The sequence below is a fragment of the Typha latifolia genome, chromosome 3, assembly GCF_019914945.1.
Source record: "Typha latifolia isolate L0001 chromosome 3, TyphaL0001v2, whole genome shotgun sequence".
NCBI classification, from domain to species: Eukaryota; Viridiplantae; Streptophyta; class Magnoliopsida; order Poales; family Typhaceae; genus Typha; species Typha latifolia.
The window spans coordinates 10,733,944-10,749,117 of NC_133088.1; positions in this window are offsets into that span (position 1 = coordinate 10,733,944).

Sequence of the window (15,174 nt, forward strand, 5' to 3'; positions counted from 1 at the left end):
GAAGTTCCCTCGGACGCTCGGGACTTTTTCTCATAGCTGATCCGGTTAGGGTCATCATATGGTATTACTATGTGATCAACACACCCCGTCTTTTCCACTAACCGTTGAGAGAGGTTAGAGTCACCTTAGAAAATTTCTCATTCATTCTAGAACTGTTCCCTAACCCCGCCAGAGTCACATAAGAAAGTTACCGCAGTAATTTGATATAGGACTTTCCCCTAAACTTTCTAATAGACTTGAGTCACCATAAAAAGTCGCAAAGCGACCTATACCAAGAATATTCTCTAAGTCATACCAATATCAGTTTTGTTTTTCTTTTCACTAAAATTTGTAATTTGCACAAGGTATGGCGATACACTAAGTATAATGAATAAATGCACATAGAAAGTGTAATAAATAAATTTGCACATAAGAATGAAATAAATAAATTTGCACACAGCAAAATTACATGGTCTAACAAAGATGCGAAGTAAAATATAAATAAATATGTGAGTGAACCCACTCACCTAAGTCTAGGCAAGACAACTAAAATCTCTAACCTCTAGCTCACGTGCTAAAAATCACCACTTTTAATAATAAATAACAATAAAAATTTTAAATTGAATAATATCAAATTTTCTAAAATTTAAAACTAAAAACTAAAATGGGTTAAAATTACCCATTGGATTGGGTTGGGCTGCTGTTGGCCCGCATCCCACTCTAATAAATTAATCGAGCTGGATTGGGCTACGGGCTAACCCGCAGCCCACCCTCCATTTAAGTGGTTCGGGTCGGGTCTTTGGATCTGAAATCTAGACCCGAACCCAAACTCAAACTCGCAATCATAAGAAAAGGGTTTGCTTGGGTTAAACCCGAGACCAATCAAATCCCTCCCCTACGGCCGACGCGAGGAAGAGAAGATATAGGGAGAAAGGGAGTTTCTGCCAGTGACCACCGCTAGCGACAGTTCAACGGCCACACCTTAAGCTCCTCGACGCTTTAGCAACGCTGTCGTCCTCACGAGGTGGAGGAGAAACCACAGAAGACGATCAACTCCATGGCCAATGGTGACCGAAGCCACAAGGGCTCCAAAGTTGAATGCATGTGGCACGAGGCTAACGGCAAGATGCTTCCAATGGTGGAGCGGCAGCGACCTGAAGTGGCGTGATTCATCGACGAAACCAAAATCTCACGAATTAGGTATTTCTATTTTAACCTATTAAACTGAAATTAAACTTGAGGGGTGGGAGAGGGCTTACCAAGGAGTCACGCAGTGGTCTCCGATAGCTCCGGCGGCACTTTGGCAGGCTAATTCCACGGCGTGACTTCGATGGTGAGAAAGAAGAAAACGAAGGAGGAGAAGAAGAAGAAAAGGAAAAGGAGGCAGGGGGTTAGGGAGAGAGAGAAAACTAAGGTTTAATTTATAGAGTAAAAATTGAAATCTAAATTAGATTTGGATTTAGCGATTTTTTTGCGGTCGCCTTGTCGCGTGCCGGAGAGGGAAAGGGGAGGGGGTTGCATATGCACCCTCTTCTCTCTTAATTTTTCTTTTCAGTTCTCACAACTATTTCCAACAAAAAGAAGTTTCTTCCTAGAAATTAAAATTAGTGTAATAAAAAGATAAAGTAATACCGTAATAGTCACTATGAAGACTAAGGAAAAAGCTCTAGATGCTTCTCCCTCATTTCATCTTCATGCTCGTAAGTTGCTTCTTCCGGCTTGTAGTTTTGCCATAAAATCTTCACGAAATAGATTACCCTATTGCGAAGAGTTCTTTGCTGAGTCTCTTGAATTTCTACAGATTGCTCCTCATAAGATAGATTTTCTCAGATCTCCAAAGGCTCGAAATCAATCACATGGTCTACACTAGGCACACACTTTCACAACATAGACACATGGAAGACATTATGTACCTTAGCTAACCTAGGTGGCAATGCTATTCGGTATGCCACCTCTCAAATACTCTCTAACACCTCAAAAGGCCCAATAAAGTGAGGACTCAATTTGCCTTTCCTACCAAACCTGATCAATCCTTTCTAAGGTGATACCTTTAAAAAAATCATGTCACCCACTTGAAACTCAAGGTTTCTTTTTCGGTTATTAGCATAACTCTTCTGACGGCTTTGAGCTGTAAGAAGCTTTTCCTTAATTTTGATAATTTTCTGTATGGCATCTTGTACAATATCTAGTCTCAATAACTATCTTTCACCAACCTCAAACCAACAAAGCGGAGATCTGCATTTTCTACCATACAATGCCTCGTAAGGTGTTAGTCCCAAATTTGATTGGTAGCTATTATTGTAAAAGAGCTCCATGAGTGGAAGAAGATCATCCCAATTTCCTTTCCACTCCAAGGAACACGCTCGCAACATATCCTCAAGGGTTTGGATAGTCCTCTCGGATTGTCCATCAGTTTGCGGGTGATAAGTTGAGTTGAATCTCAATCGTGTCCCCACAGCTGAATGAAGACTCTGCTAGAATTTGTAAACAAAGTGAGGATCTCGATCAGGCACGATAGACAAGGGTGCGCTATGGAGTCAAACAATCTTCCTAATATAAAGTTGTGCAAGATGATCTAGGGAGTAAGTCATAAAAATGGCCAAAAAGTAAGCAGACTTAGTCAATCTGTCCACGATCACCCAAATTGCATCATGATTTGATTTGGTGTGAGGAAGTCCCTAAGACAAAATCCATAGTCACGTCCTCCCACTTCCATTCCGATGAAGGCAAAGATTGTAACATTCCTGCAGGTTTTTGGTGCTCAACCTTGATTTGTTGATTGATGAGACATTTGGCCACAAAGTTAGCTATGTCCTTCTTCATGCAATCCATTTTGGGGGCCAAATACCTCCGATCCATTCCACCAGAAATTTTCTCGCAAATCTTTATACATTTTCATGCTACCTGGATGGATACTGAATCCTGAACTATGAGCCTCTGACATAATTTCATTCTCTAACACTTCATTGGCTAGGACACAAGACTCGGTTCGGTACTTGACTAGTGCTACACCTGATCTCGTATAGCCGGGAGCTTTTCCTTTTTTTAATCCTTCCAAGATCTTCTTGAGGTTGGCATCCTCTAATTGAGTAGTCTGGATGCGATTTAAAAGTGTAGGTTTGACCACTAGCCGGCTGCAAATGGCTGCTCTCTCTGGATTTAATGTTACTTCAATCTTCAAGCATTTGAATTCTTCAATAATACACTACTGACAAGTGAGGCATCAGGTACCACATTTGCCTTCTAGGATGGTAATCGATGTTAACATCATAATCCTTAATTAATTCTAGCCACCTGCGCTGCCTCAAGTTAAGTTCTTTCTAAGTGAAGATATACTTGAGGTGCTCGTGATTAGTGAAAATTTCATAAGATTCTCCATAAAGGTAGTGACGCCAAACTTTTAGTGCAAAAACCACCGCAGCCAACTCAAGGTCATGAGTAGGATAGTTCTTCTCATGAATCTTAAGCTGCCTGGATGTATAAGTTATCACCTTTCCATGCTACATCAAAACGCAACCAAGACCCAATCGAGATGCATCACTATAAATTATAAAGTTGCCGTCCTCTGTCGGAAGTGAAAGGATAAGAGCTGAGATCAATCTCCGCTTGAGCTCTTGGAAGCTATTTTCACAATCATCATACCACTCAAATTCCACCTCTTTCTTGGTGAGGTGAGTAAGTGGCAAGGCAATTCATGAAAAATCTATCTACAAACCTATTATAGTAGCTTGCCAATCCAATGAAACTACGTACCTTAGATACTGAAGTAGGCCTCGGCCATTTGCTAATAGCCTTGATCTTCTTTTGATCCACCTTGACTCCATCTTTGTTGATTATATGTCCTAAGAAAGCTACCTCATCTAATCAAAACTCATACTTCTTAAACTTTGTATGAAGTTTTTTTTCACGAAGAGTTTGAAGTATTGACCTCAGATGTTCCTCATGCTTTTTCTCGCTTTTGGAATAGATCAATATATTGTCAATGAATATCACAACAAACTAGTCCAAGAAGGTTTTGAAGACCCAGTTCATTAAGTCCATAAATGCTGCAAGTGCATTTGTGAGGCCGAAAGACATCACTAAGAACTCATAATGGTCATAGAGAGTCATAAATATTGTCTTTGCAATGTCTTTATTTTTTATCTTTAATTGGTGATAACTAGATCTCAAATTGATCTTAGAGAAGACCTGAGAGCCTTGCATCTTATCAAAAAGATCATCTATCTGGGGTAGTGGATACCTATTTTTCACTGTGACTTTACTTAACTCCCGATAATCAATGCAAAGATGCATCGATCCATCTTTCTTCTTTACAAATAAAGCTAGTGCCCCCAAGGTGATACACTTGAACGAATAAAACCCAAATCCAGTAATTCTTGAAGTTGGGTCTGCAACTCTCTAAGTTCTGCTGGTGCCATCTTGTAGGGTGCCTTCGATATTTGGTTCAGTGCTAGGGAGCAGGTCTATGGTGAAGTCTATCTCTCTATCAGGTGGAAGACTAGGTAAATCTTTAGGAAAAACACCTGAAAATTCATTCACTAACCGGTTTGCTTGAAGTGCTGAGATAATACTGGTTGTAGGAATCTTTCGCTCACCCTGGAAGAAAATTTTTGGCTTCTTCAGGATAGAAAATATAACTCTTTTCATTCTACAATCTACTATAGCATGATGTGCGGATAGCCAATTCATACCCAGTATAACGTCAAAATTATGCATGTCTAGACAAATAAGATATACTAGCAGTTTCTAATCATCTATCTCTACTGAACACGGTCACTACTAAATATGATTACATGGTCTTAGGTGCGACAAGTAATAAGTATATAAAATCAGGTAAACCAAAAGAGTGTGAGGCTCCAGAGTTTATAAGGACTTTAGTTGGTATATAAGAAATAGGTAACATACCTTGCACCACAGATGTTGAGTGCTCAGCCTCTTCCTGCATCAAAGTATAAACTCTTCCTTTATTCTCTGGCCTCATTCCTTGACTCCCGCTACTTGCTAGAGGTCTATTGTTAGCTGCTCCAGACTAGGACGGTCGATGTTGCCGATCGTGTTGAGAGGCTGGATGCCATCCCCCACGAGGTGCTTTGCAGTCTCTCGCCAAGTGGTCGTGTCTTCCACAGTTGTAGCAGCTTCGTGGTACTCTATTGAACCCCACACTAGACGAATGGGAGCGTCTACACCTCGTACAATTTTTGAGCTGACCCTATTTGGGACCTCCCCCAGAAGGGTTTGGTCTGCTCCCGGCCCTCAAAGGCTGTCTAGACAGCTGACCACCTCCTCTATTTTGCTCCTGGTATCTCCTCTACTTCTTCTACGGATGCTGCTATTCTCGTTCTTGGCGGAGCTCCCCAATGTTTCTCTCAGCGAGGAGTGCCTTGGACACCATTTCTGGAAGTGTCTGGCATTGGAAAAGTGATATCCTATCTTTGATGGCTGGCCGCAACTTACTCTCGAAGAAGCTAACTTTCTCATCCTCGCTCGCTACTATATGTGGAACAAATCACAACAACTTGGTAAACCTCGCCTCAAATGATATGATCCAGGTGAGCTAGGTCGGTCTAGAAGATGGGTCTTAGGCCAAGTTGGTCCACTTAATGGGCTAAGCCCACTTATATCTCTCTCCTATAAATAGGAGGGTTGGTCTTCACTTGAGGATCATGGATGAATTATTATGAAACTTCTGGCTTCAACCCACTTCTCCCCTTTCTATTAGTCTAGGACTTGACTCATCATGGTTATATCCCTCTCCCTTGTATTCAACTAGTCATTCCCTCTCAACCTTGAGTGCCTCCTCCCTCCTCCCTTATCTTCTCTGCCTTGTGCAGCACTCTGATCTAGCCCACACCATCTCATTCACCTCCTCCACCTCCTAAGGTCTTCCCCACACCCATAGGCCTTCCACCATCTGTCGTCGACCTCCATCCCGTCAATCCTTAGGTTCCACCTTTCACGTCCATCTCACAACCATCTAACCTTCGGCCAATATTTGCATAATAACTCTTGATCTACTCATTCGATCGATCCAATTTTGATTTTGTTGGTTCCCTGACTTCTAGGGGAACAATCTGTTAGAACATCAGATCTTTTGGATGGTTAGATCGATCAGAGTTGATCTCAAAATATCCACCTCCAGATCTATTCCAATCCAACGCCAATATTTGGTAAAACCTTAATATCTGGAAATCCACATATTGTCCTAGATCCCATAACCCCATTCGTGAAAGTATCCAACAGTTGGATCATTAGTAAATCAGCCCGAAAGGTAAGGTTGTATTTAGATCCAAATCAGATCTCAATCATCATCTATTTCGAATTCTTTCCTACATTTCCTTAACTATCCTTCCATATCTTCCCTATCTCCTTCCATCAGATTTCATCTACCACCCATAGCCATTCCATCTCCACCATTCATCCCTAATTCTCCATAATCATTCTTCATCTAACCACTCATCCACAATAACTGTTGGATTTGATATGTTTTACGGACGCCCTAAATGGTGATCATAACATCAAAGTCCATCACAGACATGCCTCCCTATCTCAGGTCAAAGAACTCATCAAATTTTTTCTTCTTTAAGGCCTAAAGATAGTACTTCTCGAAGAAAATCCTCTTAAAGTTTTCCAACTCAGTTCCTTCTCCCGTCCAATGTACTGGTGCTCGATCATTTGCCACCAATGCTCTACCCAATCCTCAAACATATAGGTCGTCAAAGCAACCCTCTGTTCCTCTGAACAGTCCAATAATCACAATATCTTCTCGATCCACAGCAGGCTATGCCTCGCTTCAATCGGATCAGTAGTCCCCCTAAAGGCGGGTGTAGATGCCTTCAGAAATTTCTCAAACACTGTACCCCTATCTAGACTAAGGGGCCTTGACTCTGATATAGCCGGAGTCTGCGATGACTGTCCTCCAATAGCGTGAAAAAGGGTCTGTAGCACTGATATCACTATATTAGTAATAGGAACTAGGGAGGAGTGGGAATTTGGGGCAGAGATAGGAGTGGGGATCTGGGTAGGGGTAGGAGTAGGAGTAGGATTCTAGGTAGGAGTAGGAGCCTGGGTAGAAGTAGGATTCTAGGCAGGAGTAATTTCTGATCCCAACCTAGGAATAGCGCGCTTGAGCAGGAACCAGCTCTTGCTCCCTACTCCTATCAGGAGATAAAACTCTGGGTTGTAGCTCCTCATTGATGACGACGCGCATACATATTGCCCCTTTAAGATTTATAAACGAGATAAGAATAATTTTACTGAATATAACAAATAATTTTGTAACGAACCTAAGCTTATGCAATCGGACCTCCATATAACTCTAAGGGTGATTTAGAATGACGAAAATTTAAGCTTTGATACCTATATTGTCATGACCCGAAATTGAAATCATGACCGGCCATGCACCTCAATACGCTTGAGATACATGAAGCCTTACTAATACTTCCTAAGTGTACAATGGCAAAAATAAATAAACGGAGAGGATCTGTTTTATTTAATTTAAACTAACTGCAATAAAATAATGTCATTATTACTATGTCTCCAAATGAAATTTAATTAACAATTAAAACAAAAATATAAGACTAAAATAACTGAAAGGTAAATAGGAAAGTTCTAAGTGGATGTAGGGTTCCGGTGCATCTCGCTAAGTTGCTACGCTAACCATTACGTGAGATAATAAAAGAGAAAAAAAAAAACAATGAGCCAAACTATAGCTCAGTGAGTGGAATCCACTCAAAAACTAAATAAATTCTAAAATTTTATAGTGTTAAATAAAACCCAAGTTCAATAATATAAATAACAATTTTCTAACAAGCATGCTCTTAAAATAATGACAATGATAATAATAATAGAGAGTCATAACTTGTAGCCTTACTCAGTTTCAACATATTAGAATCTTTCCAATGTTTATAATGTCATTTGTCTCAATAGATCTATACCCTATGGATCCACATCAATTAGAAATCACCTCGAGAATGACGCTCGGGACTTTTCAACATAGCTGATCCAGGTTATGGTCATCGATGGTGTCACTATATAATTAACACATCCTATCTTTTCCACTAATCGTTGAGAGAGGTTAGAGTCACCTTAGAAAATTTCTCATTCATCCTGGGACTATTTCCTAACTCTACCAAAGTCACTTAAAAAAGTCACATAGTGATTTGATATAGGACTTTTCTCTAAACTTCCTAATAGACTTGAGTCACCACGGAAAGCCGCAAAGCGACCTATACCGAGACCATTCTCTAAGTCATACCAAGACTAGTTTTATTTTGGATTCAGCGAGATTTCTGCGGCCGCCTCGTCGCGTGCCGGAGAGGGAGAGGGGAGGGGGTTCTATGTGCACCCTTCTCACAATTTTTTTTCAGTTCTCACAGGTGTAGTCCTCGAATAAAAGAGTATATGTTAAATTTAAGCTACAATAAGGAGAAAATATGTCCTTTATAATGCTACAATAAAAATAAATGATAAAGGAGGTCTCACAAAATGGACTGGTACAAAAGCTTCTACCATGACTACGATCAATCTGCATTATATATCAAATATGGATAAGCTTGATTGTAATGACCTAGTATACCAAAAAGAAATGTATTATTGGGCACGATGCCGCCTCGTGCCCCTGCATGGGCAAAGATGATTGGGGTGCCATGCATCCCCTCCCCTCCAACACTACTAGCAATGATCAATTGGTCGTGACCAACTAGAGGTGGGACCTAGACCACCTCCTACTCAGTCGCTGCCACGCTGCCTTCTCCACTACCTCTCTCTCTTATTTCTCTCATTTTTCCTCTCTCTTATTTCTCTCATTTTTTCTCTCTCTCAGTTTCTCTCTCGATTTGTCTCTTTCTCTCCCTCGATTTCTCTCTCTCTTTTTAGCTATTCCAATGATAACCCACCTTGGATCCCCGTCGAGAAGCACGATCACTGATCCTCACTCTTTGGTTAGCTCTCCTTCTTCTTTTCTTCCCTATATATTTTCTTCTCTCCTCTCTCTCTCTCTCTCTCTCTCTCTCTCTCTCTCTCTCTCTCTCTCTCTCTCTCTCTCTCTCTCTCTCTCTCTCTCTCTCTCTCTCTCTCACTCGTGCTCAAGTTTGCTTGAGAATCGAACCATCTATAAGAGGCTAACCGCTAAGTGGCTATAGTGATAGGACTCCTCCTTTATGGCCAAGCTCCCATTCTTGTCTTCTTCCTCCTCTATTCTTCTTCTCTTTTCTTCTTCTCTTTTCTTCTTCTCTTTTCTTCTTCTCTTTTCTCGTTCTTCTTTCCTTCTTCTTCTTCCTCTCTCTTCCTTGGCTAAAGTGCTAGGCCAGAGACAAGAGAGAGAGGTATCAAGTATAATATTATAGTAATATAGTATAATTCTTTCGCTCTTTACCTTGGTTGGGAAGGTGTCGATAGCATTAAGACGAATAAATCATACCCAAGGTAATGCACATGTGCTAGTGACAATTTATCATGTAAGTCGAATATCAACATGATAGTTGACAAGCATAATCAAGAAAGAATGCCTCCCTTGGCTTAGTTTCATTCTATAATATAAATATTGAAAATCAATTAAAAGACAGTCTGTAGAATAAGGCTCAAGTTAGAACAATATCATTAAAATGTCCAAATATTTCTTATGACTTAATGATTAAAGTAGTAAAAGTTGTAAAAGTAGTATTCCAAAGTGCAGTTATCAATATAGTATGTTATTATAAGCTTCATACCTTTCTTGTATCTCTTCGTACAAATTATGAGCTCAATTTTCATTAGGAGGTTGCATCCTAAATAGCAGCATGTTATGGCTAAGGAGTTTCAGGCTTTAATATTTTTCGCTCTCTAGTGGCATTGAACCTATTAGTTGCAAATGGGTATATAAAATTAGGAGACGAGCTGATGGATTCATTGATTGATATGAAGATCATCTTTTTGCTAGAGCTTTTACATAGGAGCATGGATTATAAGGAGACGATTGCTGTAGTGATTCTAATAATAACTAATGTTCATATTCTTCTTGTGGTCCCTCTAATGACATTTGTTTCAGATGGATGTGAATAAATACTTTTATTCATGATGATTTGACTGAAGCAATTTATATGTAGTCTCAGCCTAAACTTTTTATTTCTTCATCTCATGTTTGCTGACTTTGTCATGCCACTTATGGGCTCAAACAAGCATCTCATGCTTGGTTTGAGTGGTTTCATTGCATTGGTTGATGTAAAATGCGGTGGAGAGAGAGATGGAGAAGGAAAGTAAGAAAGAAAGGAATGGGGTTTCACACCTCCACCCTAAGAAACGGTTTTATACCAAAATTCTCTGGAGAGCAAAATTACATAAACTTTCATTAACCTCTAAAGAAAATATAACGGGTCTATATATAAACCTATAATGGAATTAAGCAAAAAAGCACCCTACATAAGAAATAAACAAAAGACACCCCAAATAAATAAAAATCATCACTAAATTCCTATATGAGGGATCATCAACTGTCAGCACCTCCAGCGTTGGTACACACATCATCGAGAGTGTGCTACTCTACTGCTCTCATACTGCTCTAAGATATCAGGGTGATGCACCTCTAAATCGTGGCGATCAAGCCACGTGTCATCAGATGTAGGTCGTCCTTTCCAACGTACTAGATACCGTTGGGTTCCACCTTCTCTAATTGAAATATCTCATCACCTAAAATTTTATTAATTTCGTTTGATGTGTTAGGTAGAATATTGGGAAGTGGAGGTAAAGAGAGTCTCTCATAAACAGGCTCATTAGTAGGCTCAGTATCTAGTAAGTTATCTGGGGTAAAATCTGGATCTTTATAAGCTACTAGATCCTCAATATTAAAAGTAGAACTAATGCCAAAATCATTGGAGAGATCTAGAACATAAGTATTATCATTAATTTTCTTGAGAATTTTAAAAGGTCCGGCACTTCGTGCATACAACTTTTTGACAGTTCTAGGTAGGAACCGTTCTGGACATATCCAAACCATCACATAGTCTCCAACATTAAATTTTTTGAATCTCCTTCTTAGATCAGCTCAAATTTTATAATTGGTATTATTTTGAGCAATTTTGTTATTGATTTCTTTATGCAAGTCATGAATATGTGATGCGAATATAGATGCAGACTTAGACAACCTATGATAATGCGACATAGGAATGAGATCTATAGGCTGTCTAGGTTTGTAACCATATACTACCTCAGTTGGACTTAGACCTATTGATCTATTAACATAATTATTATATGCAAATTCAGTAGTTGGCAGTTTTTAATCCCAGTCTCTTAGATTCTCATCGACAAGCGTTCTCAGTAGGTTACCTAAACTCCTATTGACTACTTCAATTTGCCCATCAATTTGTGGGTGGAAAGCAGTCGAATACTGAAGCTTGGTTCTCATCTTATGCCATAGGTTTTTTCAAAAATAGCTAGTGAATTTCACATCCCTATCTAATACAATAGTTTTTGGTAGCCTGTGCAGCTTAACGATTTCATCAAAATAGATTTTAGCAACTCGAGAGGCGTCAAAAGTTCAAGAATAGGGTATAAAGTGGGCCATCTTTGAAAATCGATCCACCCCGATAAGAATGGAATCATGCTTTCGGGTGGTCTTTGGAAGTCCAAGTATGAAGTCCATACTAACATCTTGCCAAGGACAATTAGGAACAAGTAGAGTCATGTACAATCCTATATTTTGCTTTCGCTGCTTAGCGAGTTGACATGCATGACATCGACTAACAAGTCTCATAACATCTCTCTTCAGACTTGGCTTGAAAAATCGATTCCTCCTATACCAACTCTAGAAGCATCACAAGTGACCTCAAAAACTTTAGTAAAATCAGGGAGTCGCATGACAGGAGCTTCCACCATTTTCTTCTTGATTTCGATGAAAGCTTTAGTGGCACTTACTGACCACTCAAATTCACCCTTCTTGAGGCATTCTATTATCAAAGCCATAATGGTACTAAACCCCCTGATGAACCAACGATAGAAGGTAGCAAGCCCATGAAAACTTCTCACGTCTCTTATGGTACGGGGTTCAGGCCATTCATTAATAGCTTTGACCTTATCAGGGTCAGCAAACACTCCTTCGGATGAAACAATGAAACCTAAGAAAATAACTTTGTTTGTCAAAAAGGTACATTTCTTAGGGTTTGCATATAGTTGCTCTCTCCTCAAGACAAGCGAGACTTGACGAAGATGATCTATATGTTGCTCCCGAGATCGACTATAGATAAGGATATCATCAAAGTATATGACTAAAAATTATTCCATAAAAGGTCGTAATATTTGATTCATCACTCTCATAAAAGTACTTGGAGCATTAGTCAAGCCAAAAGGCATGACCATCCATTCATATAAAACCCATCTTTTATTTTAAATGCAATCTTCCATTCATCGCGAGGGCGTATACGAATTTGGTGATAGCCACTTTTTAAATCTATTTTTGAAAAGATCGTGGCAATGCCATCATGTCTAGCTTGTCATCCAAATAAGGAATGGGAAAATGGTATTTTATCGTTATTCAATTAATGGCGCGGCAGTCGACGCACATGCGTCAAGTTCCATCTTTCTTTAGCGTTAACAATGCAAGAACTATACAAGGACTTAAGCTTTCCTTCAAAAAGCATTTTCTCAATAACTCGTCAACTTATACAGCTCCCACTATCCATAATTACTTTGCAACTTTTGCCTCCAATTTTTGTGAACTTATGGAAGATGGAGCTACGCCTCCAATCATAATTGACTTTAGGTTGAGAGATGGCACATCTGACGACATGTAAACTTGTGGAGTCTATGTGCCTCAGGCATCCTAGAGTAGTTTCTTCCTCTTCATCTTCAAAATCTCATTCTTCACCGTCTACATGGTGAACATATCCATCAAAGTCTTGTTCAGAGTCTTCTTCGAAGGGTTTCTCAATTTAGCTTATTTTATACGGGCTTGCACAATTTGCAGCAACATATCCATAGCCTTGACACTTATAGCATTTGACCCGGGGATTAATCTTAGAAAAGTCTTTCTCGATGCTCTTACCCTTGTATTCTACCTTTAGATTGTGAAGTGCTAGGGGTAGATCGATTAAAAGATTAATTGGTAGATTTGGCTTGATAAGGACCTGTGGAGGATTTATGAATTTGAGGTCTTATTTTCTAATTTCTTGAGATGTGGTTAGGTCTAGACTCCTCTAAGTCTTGAACTAAGCTGTAGGCTTTTTCCAAAGCATCAATGTTACGGGCAAAAAATTCACTTCTCAAATCTTCGCGTAGGCTAGCCCTAAATCTGGACAAGATTTACATAGGGGTTTTCGATTCGATCACGCTGTGCTGAACTAGCAGTTTATCAAAAGCTGCAATGTAATCCTTAGCTGACTTATTCCCTTGGGTAAGTCGGTTCCATCTGTCTAGAAGTTTAGGATAATAAGAAGGTGGGAGATATTTATGTTTTAGCTCATTTTTCATATCAGCCCAAATTTCAATCGGAAGCTCACCCCTAATCTCACGAAGAGTCTCAACGTTGGTCTAGTATTGATTTGCTTGCCTAGTCAATTTCATGGCAGCAAACTTGATCTTTCAGATTTCTGACATATCATACCATTAAAAGTAACGGTTCATGTCTTTGATCCAGTCCAAAAAGTATTGCGGATCTAAATGACCATCAAACATCGAAGCATCAACTTTAATGCTTCGAAGGTACCGTTCATCAGGATCTCACTCATTCCCTTGAAAGTGTTGACGAGGTAAAGGAGTGGGAGATTCACCACGTTTAGGGTCAAGGCGGTAATTATTTTGAGGAGTGGTGTGCTCACGAGGTCTTTCTACCCTATGTAGTCGTTCATCGATTACCCGTTGATACCCAAGCAAAGTATCTTCGGATCTCCTGACTTGTTGAGCTAAGGTACCTAGTTGACCCATAATATAGTCGAGCTTCTTAATAAGTTTGGAATCCATACTGCCACTATTGGACTTACTAGAATCACTGAGGAGATAAGCCTTACCTCTACGTGTTGGCATACATTAATATACAATAAATAAGTTAAGTGTTGCTTTTGTTTTATTTTATTCTTGCTAATTTAAACAAAATTAAATAGTGTTCTAACCTAATGGAATGTAGACGCCTCCTAAATTTGATCCAAATGCAAATGTCTTGATCTAAATGATATGATATGATATGATATGATATGATATACAGTCAAGAAAATCTTAAAAGTGAATACTTAATTGAATTTAAATTTCTAATCAAGAGATTCAAAGACTAATGCTAAGATTTAATGGTTTTTAAACAAAAGTCATATTTAATAAATGCCAAGCCCTTTAAATTTCTTTCCAAAAATTAACATAATACTAATATTATATTCGGTAGAGTTCAACTCTTAATATCAGGACTAAAGCATATAAGGTTTCTATGTAATCTCTCCCTCACTATGTGTGGACAATAGGAGGAGCTGATAAAATTTTAGAGATGATACTAGAAAAGAATGGCCCAAAAGTATTTAATACGATGAAAAGACCGTGTACCTGACTATCTGAAAAAAATGAAATTTAATTATTTTTCACCCTTCTTCTTTCTCCTCTCTTCGTCCACTATTACTTGTGGTGCAGGTCCCTTCTGTCATCACCAATGAATGGCACAACAGCAATGTCGATGGCGTCGACAACAATGCCTAAGACAGTGGAGAGATCGGACGGTCCAGCAGTGATGGTCATAGTCAACTACGGTGGGGAACAAGGCACGGCGATCACTCCCTTCGATAGTAGCGATCAATCTCTATGAAGGTGACGGGAGATCAAGGCACGGGCGTCGGCGTCGGTGTTGTCGGCGATGGGTGCAGGAGTCAAGAAGGACGACGTCGCCAGTGAAGAATGAAATCGTCAATGGCCGAGAAGTAGGGCGTCGTTGTCGAGAAGCCCTAGTAGCGGCATCATCGGTGGAAGGCGTCGATGCGGCGTCGCCGTCGTCGAGTGGAGCAAACGGGTTGAGGCAGCGTCGTCGGGTGGAGCAATGGTGTCGGGGCAGCATCGTCGAGGTGGAGCAACGGTGTCGAGGTGGTGTCGTCAGGGACTTAATAGCGTCGGGGCAGCAGTGATGGGGAATTGGGTTAGGGCTCAAGGTGAGGTGAGGGGAGGTTGGGGATGAAGATGGCTAACGGGTTGAGATGATGATGACAAACAGGTTGAGGGGTTAGATTAATAGGTTTTGGGTTTTGGGTTTAAGTTTGA